The following is a 13698-nucleotide window of genomic DNA, read 5'->3' on the forward strand; positions in this document are numbered from 1 at the left end:
GTTTTGATGCTGCGAGCTTTCTGCTTGCATCTAGTACAGGTGTGTGATGCAAACGGACATTCGCATACGTATCGCAGTTCCCCATACTTCTAGCAGGGTGTCTTTGGTACTTTGTTGGTATTATTCGAAGAGGGATGGCTCTGATTCCGCGAAATGGCGTTGATGGAGCAAGCCTCCATACTCTCCACCATCTGCGTGGTATGCTTGAGGATGGTCACACGATGACATTCTTCCACCAGGTTTTTCAAAGTCACTTTACTTCCATGTTCAACAACTGTAGTTTTATAAGTTTCCAGTTTCGAAATCAATCTGGCTCAGATGTCTGCATCCCGTGGCGATTAGAGTCCACAGACAAATCGGAGAGCTTTAAATAGATCTGACGTGAGCTTCGATCCGCTTCAGACATTTTCGTGATTTGATGTTTTCGCTAAAAAGACCTTCGAGATGCTTCTGAACTTTACTTCCTCACCAATGTTACAGTTCAAACGGAGAGCAAATAAAAGTGGACTTGCTTGTTCGAGGGTGAATAAACAAACAAATAAATAATAGTTCTTCGTTAAGTAGTTTAGCTGCTTTAAAATGCTCTGACATTTGGTGTTATTGTTTGGGAGTGCATTTTTTCTCGACAACCAATTAATGTTGTTTTTCGATTGTCTCCAACGAATGCCGTGGGCTTCTTTTCGAAATTTTCCATTCTTTGCGAGCGCTTACATTATTTGCCTAGAAACCCGATCTTTATTACCTCTTAAGTTGACTGAGATTCGGGAAGATTTTAGAATGTGGTCATCAGGGGATCGTAGGACTTCGGAAGGGGTAAGCTTAAGGCAGAACAGACATTGCTTTTTTCTAGCTTTGATGCAGCTACACGAAGTTGCCGAACCAGATCCTCAAATTGTTAAAGTTGAGCGCGCAACGAACCCGTCTTAAGTTGAAGGACATTTGATTTCATATGGCAGGCAGGTGATCCTTCCCGATGACTTGTTGGCGAATTTATTTTCGAGAATATTCCTAAAGGAACTCGGTTCTTTGAAACGCTTAGGAAGTTGTATTAACAAGTTTTTATATGCCCTTCTCTTAATTAGCCTCTGCTGGAACATTTTTTAGGACTGCGTCCCATACCTTCGAGGCTTTCAAATATCCAGAACCAACCAGAACCAGAACATCTATGTTTCGTAGCCTGTTCCTGTAAATTGCGGGATTCCGTGAACCGCCACTTATTTCTGCTTATCTGGGCCCATAATCGAAAGATGTCCGTTCTAGGTGATGGTTTAATTAAGAGTGACTTATACATTACAGTGTGATATGTCTTTATATTGTGGATCTAGCAATCGTATAGTTAACAAAATACAGTTGATACTGATCAAGATGTAATACAACTGTTTCATGCTGAAATACGCAAATGTACAAATGATAGTCCAGTAGTTTGGGCCGCACACCTTTCTAGTGTTATTTTAAGGAAGAACTCCTTTTCGACAGCTTCCATCCAGTCAACTTGGTCGCCAGGAACCGTGAAGCTATCGTCGTCAGGAGCATAGAGTTTTGGATGCTCAGATCGTAACTGAATCACAGTAGCGATTATATTATCTCATTATCTATAATACCGAATTTTCACACGCTATCACCAAATATTGAGCCAGCCGAATTTCATACAACGCGAGGATTTCTTTTCTTTTTGTCGTGAGATATTTCCCGGTGTGCTTATTGATGCCTGATCGCAAATTATATTGAGGCGGTTCAACTGTACATTCATTGCCTTGCATATGTGTTGCAGGATAATTCCCATCCCTTCCCATTCTACGTACTATATAGACACGGAAAGAAATTATTACAATAATTTTCGTTCACAACTGCTGTACGTATCTTTCCGATCTATAGCAATTGGAACTATTGTTCCCATAAACTAAAAACTCTTGAAGGAGTCGGCGGTTGATTTTGACGATATTTGCGGCCATCGTTAGAATCAACAGTCCAAAATCTAAAAATATGTTCCTTCACGCTATTTTTCAAAAAAATATCACGTGAGGTAAATGTACCAGTTTTCGGCAGTGTACCTATTTTCGGTAGCAAAAAACTTGAAATTCTGCACAAATGCGGCAAAATATTCACAAAACACAATTTTGTAGTGAAAGTGTACTTGTATTTGTTATTCACATACGAAGTTTTACACCATTTCATTGCGCATTTTTTAAAACATCAAATAATTTGTGCTTTTTTCGGTAGATTTGCTGTCAGCCAATAGTTCGGCAGATTTTGTGATTACTAGTTAAAATGGCCCGGTTACCAGGCTGCGCAGCGTTTATTGGAGGGCATATAAGAATTGCGCTTCAATCAACCATTTTGTTTTTTATCCTTTTGTGTGTGTGCTCATATTATTTATAACGTACATTGAAGTACATACAGTAATAATTAGTAATTTTCTTTTATTCAATCTTCTATAATTATATTGTGTATGGTGTACCTGTAGGAATAAATAATTTATTAATAAAAATTCACACCGTTTGCAATATTTTTTTCTTACCTCAGCAATCGTGGTTCAATCTCTTACTACCTCTTGATAAACGACATTTCTAACGGCCACACCTTCCTGATCCTCTTTCGCCGGTTCTGTGATGAGCACGTTCTCGTTCGATCGCAATATCACTCTTGACCATACCATACTGGACAGATACAGTCCAAGATGGTGTAGGGACTGTCCTTGGGCTTTGTTTATGGTAATCGCATAACACAACTGCAACGGAAATTATTTTCGGCGGATGTGAAACGGTAATTTCGTGTTGTTGCTATCGCAGAAAATGCGCGGTAACAGTACATTGTCTCTCCTCCGTGTGCCGTGCATGAACACAGTTTAGCCTAAGAGCGACGATCTGAAGTCGCACCCCATTGCAGAGTCCTCGGGATGTGTTCAAATTACAAAGCAGCAACACCGGTGTGAAATGCTTCAACCTCAACTGATGCACCGGAATACCGCCACTATTTATAAAGTGTAAGAACTCTGCCGGTAGCATTAGTGCCTCTTGATCCTCTTGATTTACTAAAGTATCAACTGACAGATACTCATGTTCCGGTTCTGGTATTCGATTCAGGACGCTGTTATTAATCGTCGTGACGTCAACGTTTCGTGATGACAGGATTGCCCGGTTGGAGAAATAGTCTGTGTTAGTGATGGGTAAAGTTGGCATAAATCCGGAGCCAACTCCGATCCTACTCCAATAAATTCTGAATCGACTCAGGAAGGTAGGTCCGCCCGGAATCGCCCGGAGTCGTACGGAGTCGTCCGGAGTCGTTCGGAGTCGTCCGGAGTTGTACGGAGTTGTAGTCGTTCGGAGTCGTTTGGACTCGTCCGGAGTTGTTTGGAATCGTTCGGATTCGGAGTCGTCTGGAGTCGGCGGAGGTCGGCCTTCGAAACAAAGGCCTGTATAAGAAGTGCACGCGCAACGTGAAAGACAAAAAACACAACGAAAGGAAATGTCTGATCACAAGCACAAAGGCTCCTGTTGACTCCGAACAACTCCGGACGACTCCGGACGACTCCGGATGACTCCGAACGACTCCGGAGGGCTCCGGACAACTCCGGGCGACTCCGACTCCGGTCGGATCTAGTGGTTCCATTTTGGCGGAGTCGGAATCGGACTAACAATAGTTGGAGTCGGATCGGAGTCGTGGGTGCACTTCAGGGAGCACATCAATAGCCTGTGTGCTGATAGTATTGCCCGATGTCTGGATACACTCTATTCACCAGGCACTGCACATCACCTTTGGGATCAGATGTTACAGGTAAAATCAAGTCCCGTGGTATCTTGGCATATGACTTATCGAATCCCGGGAATGTTGCATGCCGACTCTCTCCGATGCGAAGCAAAAATTCTGCGAACTTTCTCAACTCTTCAGCATCTTGTACAGTCTGGGCTGTCTGCACGCGCATATTTCCCCGCAATCTCAATATCTTAAATTTGCCCCAAATCATGCTCCGCCGGACGTCCTGGAGGGCGCAATCGACAGCTTCTAGAGCATAGCGGGTGCTCATGGATGCTTCGTCCCATACGATAAGCGATACCTGGCGCATCAATTCAGCCTATACTGACTGTACACGGATGTTACAGGAACTGTTAGCATCCATGTTAAGCAGTAGCTTGAATGTGGAATGTACTGTTCGTCCTCCGGTCAGAGGAGAGCAGCAATTCCACTAAAAGCCACTGCGATTGCAACTTTTGATTGGCGTCGCGTGTACGTAAGAATTGTTTCGAGCAGAAACGACTTCCCGGTGCCACCAGGTCCATCAAGGAAAAAAAGCTTTCCATTATGCGTCTCCTCTCCTCTGGATTGTTCTGTGAAACCCGAGCTATTCACTGCTGCAGTAACTACGTCGTACACCGTTCGTTGCTCGTTGTTTAATCGGTTCACGTTTGCTAATACGTTATCCAACTCATCGATAACATAAGAGCGCTCTGCGTCCACCAGGGAATATGTTTCGGCAGTGGATAAGGCGGATTGTACAGATACAGCCACACTTCCTACAAAGTCGTCTAACTGCAGCATACTTGGAAACATTGTCAGCGCTTTCGGCGGCACCATTTCACGCAGGTACTGGTCGATGAAGCGCAGCGCTTTGAGGTGCTCGACAGCTCGCAGTGTCCGATTCTGCTCGGTGACGGTGGAGTGAGTGACGGTGTAACGGTCCTGATTTTGCTGGTGAAAGTCTTCACAAAAGTGTTCCACGTTAGCGTCCCACAATAAGTGAGGATTTTGGGACATTCCCTTCGACAATATAAGGACAAACAGGTGACGCAGTTGGTTGGGCATTTGAAAAGAGACCGCTTCCTGTAGGGTCTATATTTGTGTGTCATCCTGTAGCAGTCCGGACTACATTGCCGCTTCCTAAAACGTGGCACACGTGATTTCGTTCACTGTTTGCAGGTCTGAAAAAGATTTCAGACCCGTTCGACAGCAAAATAACAATCGTAAGCAGTACCGTTCCAGCTGCGCCATTAAACAGTAAACCATCCGGCCAATAACAATATCAGTTTGGCGGCGGCGCGCGATCAACCAGTGGACCCGTACCAACATACCATGGAAGCTGCTGCGTGGGTTTGGTAAACCGGTAGTGCGTCACAACTTGCTGATAGGTCAAGCGATCACGGGCGTCGTTTGCTGCCAATTCGAAAAATCGCATCAACAAGGGATGGTGGGTCCGTTCAAGTACTGATTGACCAGTATCATTTTCTCGAAATACGACGCCCTGCTGGTATTCTGTATTGGCAACTGTACGACAGTCACTGTTTTTGCCTGCATTTCGTAACCAAAAATAACTGCCATGGACTGTGATGCAGAAATGTACCTTGCGTCAATGTACTGTTGTATCTCGTCGAAGGAATCACTGGATGTTACGACAACCCGGGCATCTCGGTTGTACAAATACTTTACGCTTATCACTATCGAGCAGATATTCACATTAATGTGACAGTCATATTTATGGCACAACCACCACATAACGGGTACCAGCTCGGCACCGTGCACGGTAACAGTCCGTCCATTGTTGCGACGCTGGTAAAGCCGTCCTCTGCCTCGTGTGTTGCATTGCAAAACGATTTTGGAAACCGTTTGGAACAGGCACCGTCCCGCATGCAAGGTGCTGTTGGATTCGCCCGACCACACGGTCCGTGCATCATGGATGTCCGGATGGTAGCGTGGGGTCTCTCGTTTGATGGGTCTGAAATTTCTGCTGACACTATTCGGTAGTAGTCCGAGGCCAATCGAGGTTTATCCGTGTCTGCTAAAATCATCAATAGATGCGCGTGCGGCAAACCACGTTTCTGATGTTCAATTACATGAAAACATGCCAATTTGAGGTCAAGTGCACCAGCCGAAAGATCTGTCAGGACTGCCTTCAGCTTCTCCCGGAAGACGCAAGCCGTCAGATCTTGTCGATTGCTCGCATTATGCCCCGGGAATAGGGCTTCGATAACTTCCGTCCACTTTGGATTACAGGTGACCGTGATGAAAAGGTCAGGTTTTCCCATAGCCCGCACGATGGCCATCGCATCTTGGTGTGCGCAGTACCAATGTACCATGGCTACCGGGGTACGATGGTGCATGTACCGATCGCTACCGGGGTACAATGGTGCAAGAATCATTCGTGTTCCTGTTCGTTTTAATGTGCGCCCGCCATGTTCAGCTCCAGGTTGTTGCTCTGTGTCCATCACACCTGCGTACACGTCAGCACGCAACTGCGACTGATACTATCGTTGGTACTTTAGTCGCTGCTCTTCAATTTTGCATGCCTGGTTAACGCAGTACTGCTGCATCAGGCGCCCACTCCGAAGTATTAGTGAATCATCTCCATCTCGCATAAACATTCGGTAGACTGCGTACTCACGGGGAGTCACCTGACCCCGTGGAGCTTATGCTTCATTCCCTTCGTGATTCGCTTCATCAATAGTATTATTGTTTTCGTTCAGGCCTTGTCCTCGTCGGATAGTCTTTGGAAACCCGAATGTCCTACCAACTTCAGCATGCGGGTGTAGCAGTGGGTACTGCAAAGCGTCGTGCATTTGATGAGATTCGAACACACCCATCAGATGGCCGGAGGCACGTAACTACAGTACAATAACACGTGATTGGCCCTGCTCGCTACCGATAAATATTCCGCCGATTTCATCTGCGGTTGGTCGACTATAGCGCCGCCGATCTAATCCTAGTAGCCGTGAGTGTATACGCAACTGCATATCCTCATTTCCTTCTATCATTCGCTCGTGAGCGTATTGAAACACTCTTGTCAGTGGGTTACACTGCATGAGGATGCGCTGCAGGGTGATCACAGTCTCTCGGTCCATATCGTTGTTTAGTGCAATACGTGCGTCCACCGTCTTTTGTTGCTGTTCATTTGTGCTCGTATTGTAAAAAAAAGAGTTGCGCGTACGCCGGTACATGACCCGGTAGCCGTCCAAGGGTTCCGATACGATGGCATAATGCTCCCTGAATACGGTACTTGAAAGGACCACCGCCGTCAAGCACAGCCCGATTGTGGCGCACTGAATCATTTGGCCGTACGGATGCACTCATCGAGGTAAATGCAAAGGCATTATTATATGAGCGAATGTTACGCAGGAATTGGGCGTTGTCGAAAAGTGCAGATAATTCACGGGGTGGACTGGAAAAAGAAGGCAACCTGACCTGCTCACCATTGCAGCACAACGTTCCAGTTTCTCTTTGCCACTTTTGTACAGCACAATATGGACATGGATCGCTAGCGCCCAGCCAATGCCGTTCTGGCCAGTTATATGATACGTGGTGGCCGAGTGCCAAATAAAGATCGTGAAACCTCTTCCGTCGTATTGCTTCCCTCTGTTGTCGTAATTGAAGCTGTACGGCTTGTTGTCCACACGTCACACATTAAATTGAATTTTAAATATTTGACCGTTTAGCTTTACGACGATAATAAAGTTCGCTTTGGTGCTTACGTTTCAAACGATTCATCTTAGCCGCCGAGACCTCGTTCGGCGGGGTTGCATACCTTGCCATCCATCCTAGTGGGAAAGATACTACAGGTGTATTGTTTTCATGTTGCACCGTCGGTCCTTGAGCTACTGCGGTACGTTGACGATGCCGAAACTCAGCTTTTCGCTTGCGATTTAAGAGAGCTATACGCTCAGCAGACGTTTCCTCAGGTAGAGTAGCATACCTTTGTAGCCATGCATGATTCATGGGCACCTCACCTTCAACTGCAGGATCTGAGATTTGTTCTTCTTCTGTTGTGTTCATGATCTACAATAAAAAGAACAAACTTTTTATTGTAGGATTTAAATTTATAGTGCAATTAATTTTAAGCTTACCTGTTCTTATTTAATTTATAAGCTATTTAAATCACTTGATAAATACTATACAACTTAACATACAAATGGACGATATTCTTTTGACGAAAACATGGTTGTCGTTTTACAGTCAGTCCAAAAAGTATTCGTCTAGCTGAATATTTTACTGAAAAAAGGCAAAACATGGCCGCAATACGTATCGGGCGATAAAAGTAATGATGAGGTTTGATAAAGGGACCATCAATACACACGTTTTGCTCAAAAATAACCATTTAAATAGTGCAATAGCAACCCAAATACAAAAAACACAAAAAAAAAATCGTTTGCAGGGGGCGCAAAAAGTATTCGTCCATCTAGCTTTTTAATTATTTACGATTGACAAACACTGCGTGGACGTGAATTAAGTTTATTATTATCAATCTACTGGTGACTTCCTTCTAAAATAATGCATTTCTGTTGTTTCAATTGCACTTCAAGCGGTCAGAGAGGCACTAAAGGCGGGGGAGTTAAGAGAATGGAGCATGAAGGCGAAAATCGTATCTTAATCCCGTGTATAACCTATCTTACCCATATTTGAAGGTTACAAAATGTGTGGGAGGCCTCGTTCCTTCATTTGATCATAGTTTGGCCAATTTTCTGACACTAATTGTGTGACAAACTGCCATGCAAGCAGCCATCCTTGACGGTTAATCTAACGAAAGAAGCGGTTTAATGTCCAAAAAATCAAATTTTAACAAGGAATCAGTGCATTTTGTGATGGCCAATAAGATCAGGAAAAGAGATGGGTCACATTTAGTTGATGGGTCATGCTGCATTTCATCGTAGCTGGTCATGTAATAGCTTGAATGAGTGAGTTGTTACAAACGTGTTTTGTTTGGCCACTTTCTGTGTATGGTATTAAACAAATTTGTTAAGGTGCATCAAATAATTCAGGAATTCATTCTAAATTAGGCTCTACCAACATATTAAAACATGTTTAAATCGCCAAGGTCATACGACCGACGTCTACCATAGCGAAAACAGTCTACTAAGATGCAGCAGCAAAATCTAATGTAACGGTAGCATCATGGAGTCATGATACTAGGGCTCAGTGAGGAAAGGTGAGCTAAAAAAATGATTCAAATTTATGGGAAAAAAGATTCGGAAACATATTAATGCAGTTTTTAAGTACTTTGTGTCCCAGTTCTGAGAAATTTTACTTAAATGTATCACATGTTTCAAGCACAGACGAGCTGGAGAACATACAGGGAATTGTCATTTGCCCGAAACGCCAAACCAGCTGAAACCAAACTGATGAAAATGATTAAGTAGACTCTCAATATGATATCAGTTGCCATTTTTTCAATGGAACTTGGCCACGTGGTCCGGAAATGTAATCTTTCTACCCGAGAAGAATTGGAACAAGTCTTGTAGGATGTGTGGGTCAAAAATACGCCCTTTTTAAGGTTCAAATGAGTTCTTGCGATGTGCAAGTAGTCACCAATGGTCATTAATGCAATAAGAAACAAGATCCGGAGATTTTTTTATTTCATAACCTTTGTTTTCTTACGTATATTACGCCAAAAGCCTGATAGACGAATACTTTTTGCGCGTCAATCAAATGACTATTTTTAGTTTTTTAAATAATTTAGTTGTTATTGCACTATTTTAATACTTATTTTAACCAGTACGTGTGTATTGATAGTCCCTTTATCAAACCCCATGATTACTTTTACCACCCCATGTCTATTGCGGCCATAACTCGCCTTTTTCTGCAAAATATTCAGCTAGACGAATACTTTTTGGACTGACTGTACGTCCAACGCCTACATCGATGAATCGCTTTGTCGATGCAAAGTGTGCAAGAAAACCAACACGGTACAAAAACCATCCAAGTTATCCGCACCTAACATCAACTCACTAACCAACATCGTCTCATTATAGGAGTGAAAAAGTAACGCTCTATAGTGAGAGATTGAAAATGAGAAGCTTTTTGTAAAATTTGTTATAGGATGATAACCAGAACAGTAAAACGATAAAAAAGTGGTGTATATTATGGTGATTGTATGCTTATTTAATTTATTGTTTATCTTGATTTTAAAATCCCAAACAAGCTACAAGTTTTTTTTTCACTTTAAATGCTACTGAAAATAGGTACACAGTTAATGTTTATTTATGACAGCTCTATGTTATTGTTCCGAGTTTCGGCAGGAGCCCATAACACACCTTGGATTTGGCTGAATATTCCTTTAAAAGTTGACCAGAGCACTACAATGCGTATGTCGACACTTACTAAGACCTTTCTTGTATCAAATAACATCAATTTCACGATAAATAATGCAATAATTTAAGAGAAAAATAATTATGTGTGACCCTGTCGGTGGCTGCTCTGTGTATATGTCACATGAAAAAGGCTGTTAAAGCGGGTCAACATAAAAGCACTTTAATTATTAATTTTATGTTGTTTAACACCAACATTAACATTGAACATTAAAAATATTTGCTGATCCGTATTCGCAATGCCGAAAACAGGAACACAGCCTGCTAAAAATAGGAACAAACTGCCGAAAATAGGAGCAAAACCAATGTTTGCTTTTTCGCGAATATTTGTGAAAAAGGGCTTTGAAACGGCAAATAAAAAATAGCATAACATATTGCGATAATTTATCAACCAAAATAATATCACTTTTATGAAAGATTAATAAAAAATGTAGGTGTATGAACAGTTTTTGTGAAACTGCTGCACTAGCCTGCCGAAAACTGGTACAGTTACCCTAGTTTTTCTTGGAACGCAGTAAAAATAGACTGATCTCTTCGAGTGGTAAATTGCAAACTAACTTTGTTAAACATATGTATGTACCTGCTATAATTTCGTTTACTTTATTCCTGTATGCTTGGATTCCTTCACTCCTCTTCATGCTGCAGCGATCTAAGTTCCATCTTTTTCCAGCAGGTATCTATTTTCACTTTTGACATCGCCTTTGTTAATGCGCCAGCGATCATAAGTTCGGAAGGGCAGTATTGAATCTGTATAATGGTTTTTTGTACATCAGGTCCCGAATAATATTGTACCGAGTGTCGATATGCTTGGTTCTTATACATCCTCCTTCGGTTCACAACATTGCCATGCAGCTCGGGTTATCTTCACGGATAATTTTCAATTTTCGATCTTAATGGTCTCCCGCCCAGTAGGCATCAACGTATGCTTCTAGCTCTCCAGCTTCACCAACTTTCAATTTCATACTGTAATACCTGCCATTTAATTTAGGTATTTGCTTGGCCTCCGTGCAGTCAGCTTGGCAAAGAATGCTCACCTTGCGCCCCAGGATGGATGCACTGATGGCAATGTTGGGCTGCATGTTGACCGCAACGTACAGCAAAGTACCCACCAAGCTTTGGAAATGGTACTTCCGAGGCATTAGTTCCTCCCCCTTTTGTTTTTTTAGATAACCGGGGTCTACTGGGAAACGGGACGTTCTTGCATCAGCTTGTCCGAATCTTGTAGCAATCCTACGAATGTTCGAGGCTTTATCCAATAGAAATTGTCCATTCTGTTCTCGTTCGATACGAATTCCGAGATAGTTTCTTACTTCGACCAGGGTCGCTTCAAGGTTGTTTAGATTGTTTTATATTCTGTATCCTTAGAACAAGCAACAAGCAATTCATCCACATACAACAGTATGAATGACCAACGACCACGTTTCTTCTTGACAAAATGACAAGAATCTGCTTCCGAAGGATGATACCCCAAACTCCAAAGCACTTCGATTATTGCTTGGTTCCATACTCGTCCTGCTTGCTTCAGTCCATATAAACTCTTTTTCAGCAGACAAACGTATTTTTTTGGACTAATTTTGAATCCATCGGTTGCTTCATATAAATCGTCTGTGCCAGATTACCGTACAAGTATGCTGACTTAACACTGTAATTGTGAAACATGTCTACATTTTCCTAGTCAGTTTCAAAATGTAAATATTGTTATTCACCGCGTGCAAAATTTTATTCCCAGTGCTGCAAAATGTCACTGTCAATTTCATCACATGCTTGGTGACGTTTTGTGCAACCAACTTTTGGTCAGTCACCTGGTCGCGACATTTTCTGTTGGTAATCATCACGATAGTCATGGGAGATATGTGATGCTTGCGAGTGATTGTCGGATCAAACAGAGCAAGAACACATGCTGCTTTTGGTTCTTGAAGCCAATCAAAGCAGACAGAGCGAGAAAGAATGCTCATTTTGTTGCTTGGCAAATATATTCCAAGAATGTCGGTCACGACAATTTTCTGCCGTTGATAATCACAAGTGAGTGACCAAGAGTTGTTGGGTGCTAAACGAAATGTCACCAAGTATGTAATTGGTCCACCAACTGTTTGATCATCTCAGTTGTGTAGGTGAGCTGATTTGAGCTTCTTTTCAAAGGTGAGACTCAGTCATGAGTGTTTGTGATTGAAACAGTGGCATTTGGCAGCATTGTTCACAGTCACAATACTACATCATGATTATGTTTGCTCTGGCATTAAGCTCATCTTGTCGGTCAGAGTTTCACGTTTAACTCAAGCGCTCGCATTATTTTCGACATGTCAGGACGCACTTACATTGCGTATCACCAATGAGCATCAAGCTACCACGGGTATGTTCATTGTTTTCGCTGGTGAAAATCTCGTGATGCTCATGACATTTTCCACATCGATCTGACATCTCTTTTCCATCATCATAATTTTTAATTTCTTCAGCTTGATTTTCAACACATCAATGGGCTGTTACGATCCGGCTTCAAATCCCGATGAAAAACGATAGCATCACCCATTTACTGTCGAAGTGTTGAAAATCATGATGAAGAAATTAAAAATATGATGATGGTTATGAAATATCAGATCGATGTGGAATAACATTTTGCACGCGGTGAATAACAATAAACGCAGTGAACATTCGAAACTGACTTGGATAACCCGGTGAATAACAATAAACGCGGTGAACATTCGAAACTGACTTGGATAACCCTTTAAGCTTGTGTAGGTGTAATTCGTGTGTAAGCGGTAAGATTTTAAAAGCAAATAAACCAGTCGTATCATAAAAAGCATCCGGGAGAGCCGGCTTTATAACTATACCTAATGCGATCGATTTTCCCCTTTTGCTCAAATAACCACAACCAAAGCTACGCATCGGTCGCAAGCGGTACGAAATACTTGTGCAGCACTGGATTGAAAGAAGAAGCAGAGAGCCAGATCGAGAGAATAGCACAAATAACACCCCCCATTTGAGCATTACTGACGCCGACCGCGCTTATGCGTCATGTGCGTTACGAGGGGAGATCACGTTACGCAGCGTTACTATGGGCTCCGCTCTCACGTTGAGAGTCTCACGGCCCTTCATTCATACATTCGTACCAGCAATCGTACTATGAGCGATCTGTGATGTGGGCTAGTCGCAAGAGAGTGAGAACAAACAAGTAGGTCGGTGTTGCCCCGGTCGGGTTGCGGTTAATACACACAAACCGCAGCGTCTGACATAAGCTTAGCGCGCGAACCGACTGCGCCAACAAGCGCACATCTCGCTCTCAATCGGTGGCCGATCGTGGTAGTCGCGCACCAGCATTTACGTGGATTGGAAGCTGCCGTCCTGTTTCGGACGCTCGATTAAGTGGAGAATTATTATATTCGATCTCGAACGTTCCTTACAGCGCGTCGCTAGGCAGTTTGTTGTGTGTGTTTGCTTCCTTGCTTCCGATTTTGTGCACATTCGACACCCACGCACGCTCAAACAGTAAGTGTCACAACCATGTGCAGAACAGTGCACCCTGTAGCAGTTTAAGTGCCCTAGGTTCGAGTCGGTCCCGAAATCTAGGTCAAACAGTCGGTCAATCAAAGTGTGTCAGACTGCATCGCGCGTTTAGGGTTGCAATAGCTCTCTC

At 43.0% G+C, this 13698-nt stretch overlaps 2 protein-coding genes across 3 annotated transcripts in view; both read left to right on the forward strand.

Moving 5' to 3' along the window:
* The window catches only part of LOC121594526, a 117768-nt gene that overhangs the window by 99893 nt on the left and 4177 nt on the right, over nt 1-13698 (forward strand). Inside the window, exon 1 of one of the 2 annotated variants that reach the window (XM_041917876.1) lies at nt 13241-13550. The exons of the other annotated variant lie outside the window; for it this stretch is intronic. The gene's annotated coding sequence lies outside the window, so the exon portion shown is untranslated. Of the gene's footprint in view, nt 1-13240; nt 13551-13698 lie in introns of those variants that run through there. 2 annotated transcript variants of the gene reach the window in all.
* LOC121594525 (GTP-binding protein Di-Ras1) overlaps nt 1-13698 on the forward strand; it is a 173785-nt gene that overhangs the window by 99892 nt on the left and 60195 nt on the right. The window lies entirely within an intron of this gene.

The sequence above is a fragment of the Anopheles merus genome, chromosome 2L (genome assembly GCF_017562075.2).
Source record: "Anopheles merus strain MAF chromosome 2L, AmerM5.1, whole genome shotgun sequence".
Classification (NCBI taxonomy): Eukaryota; Metazoa; Arthropoda; class Insecta; order Diptera; family Culicidae; genus Anopheles; species Anopheles merus.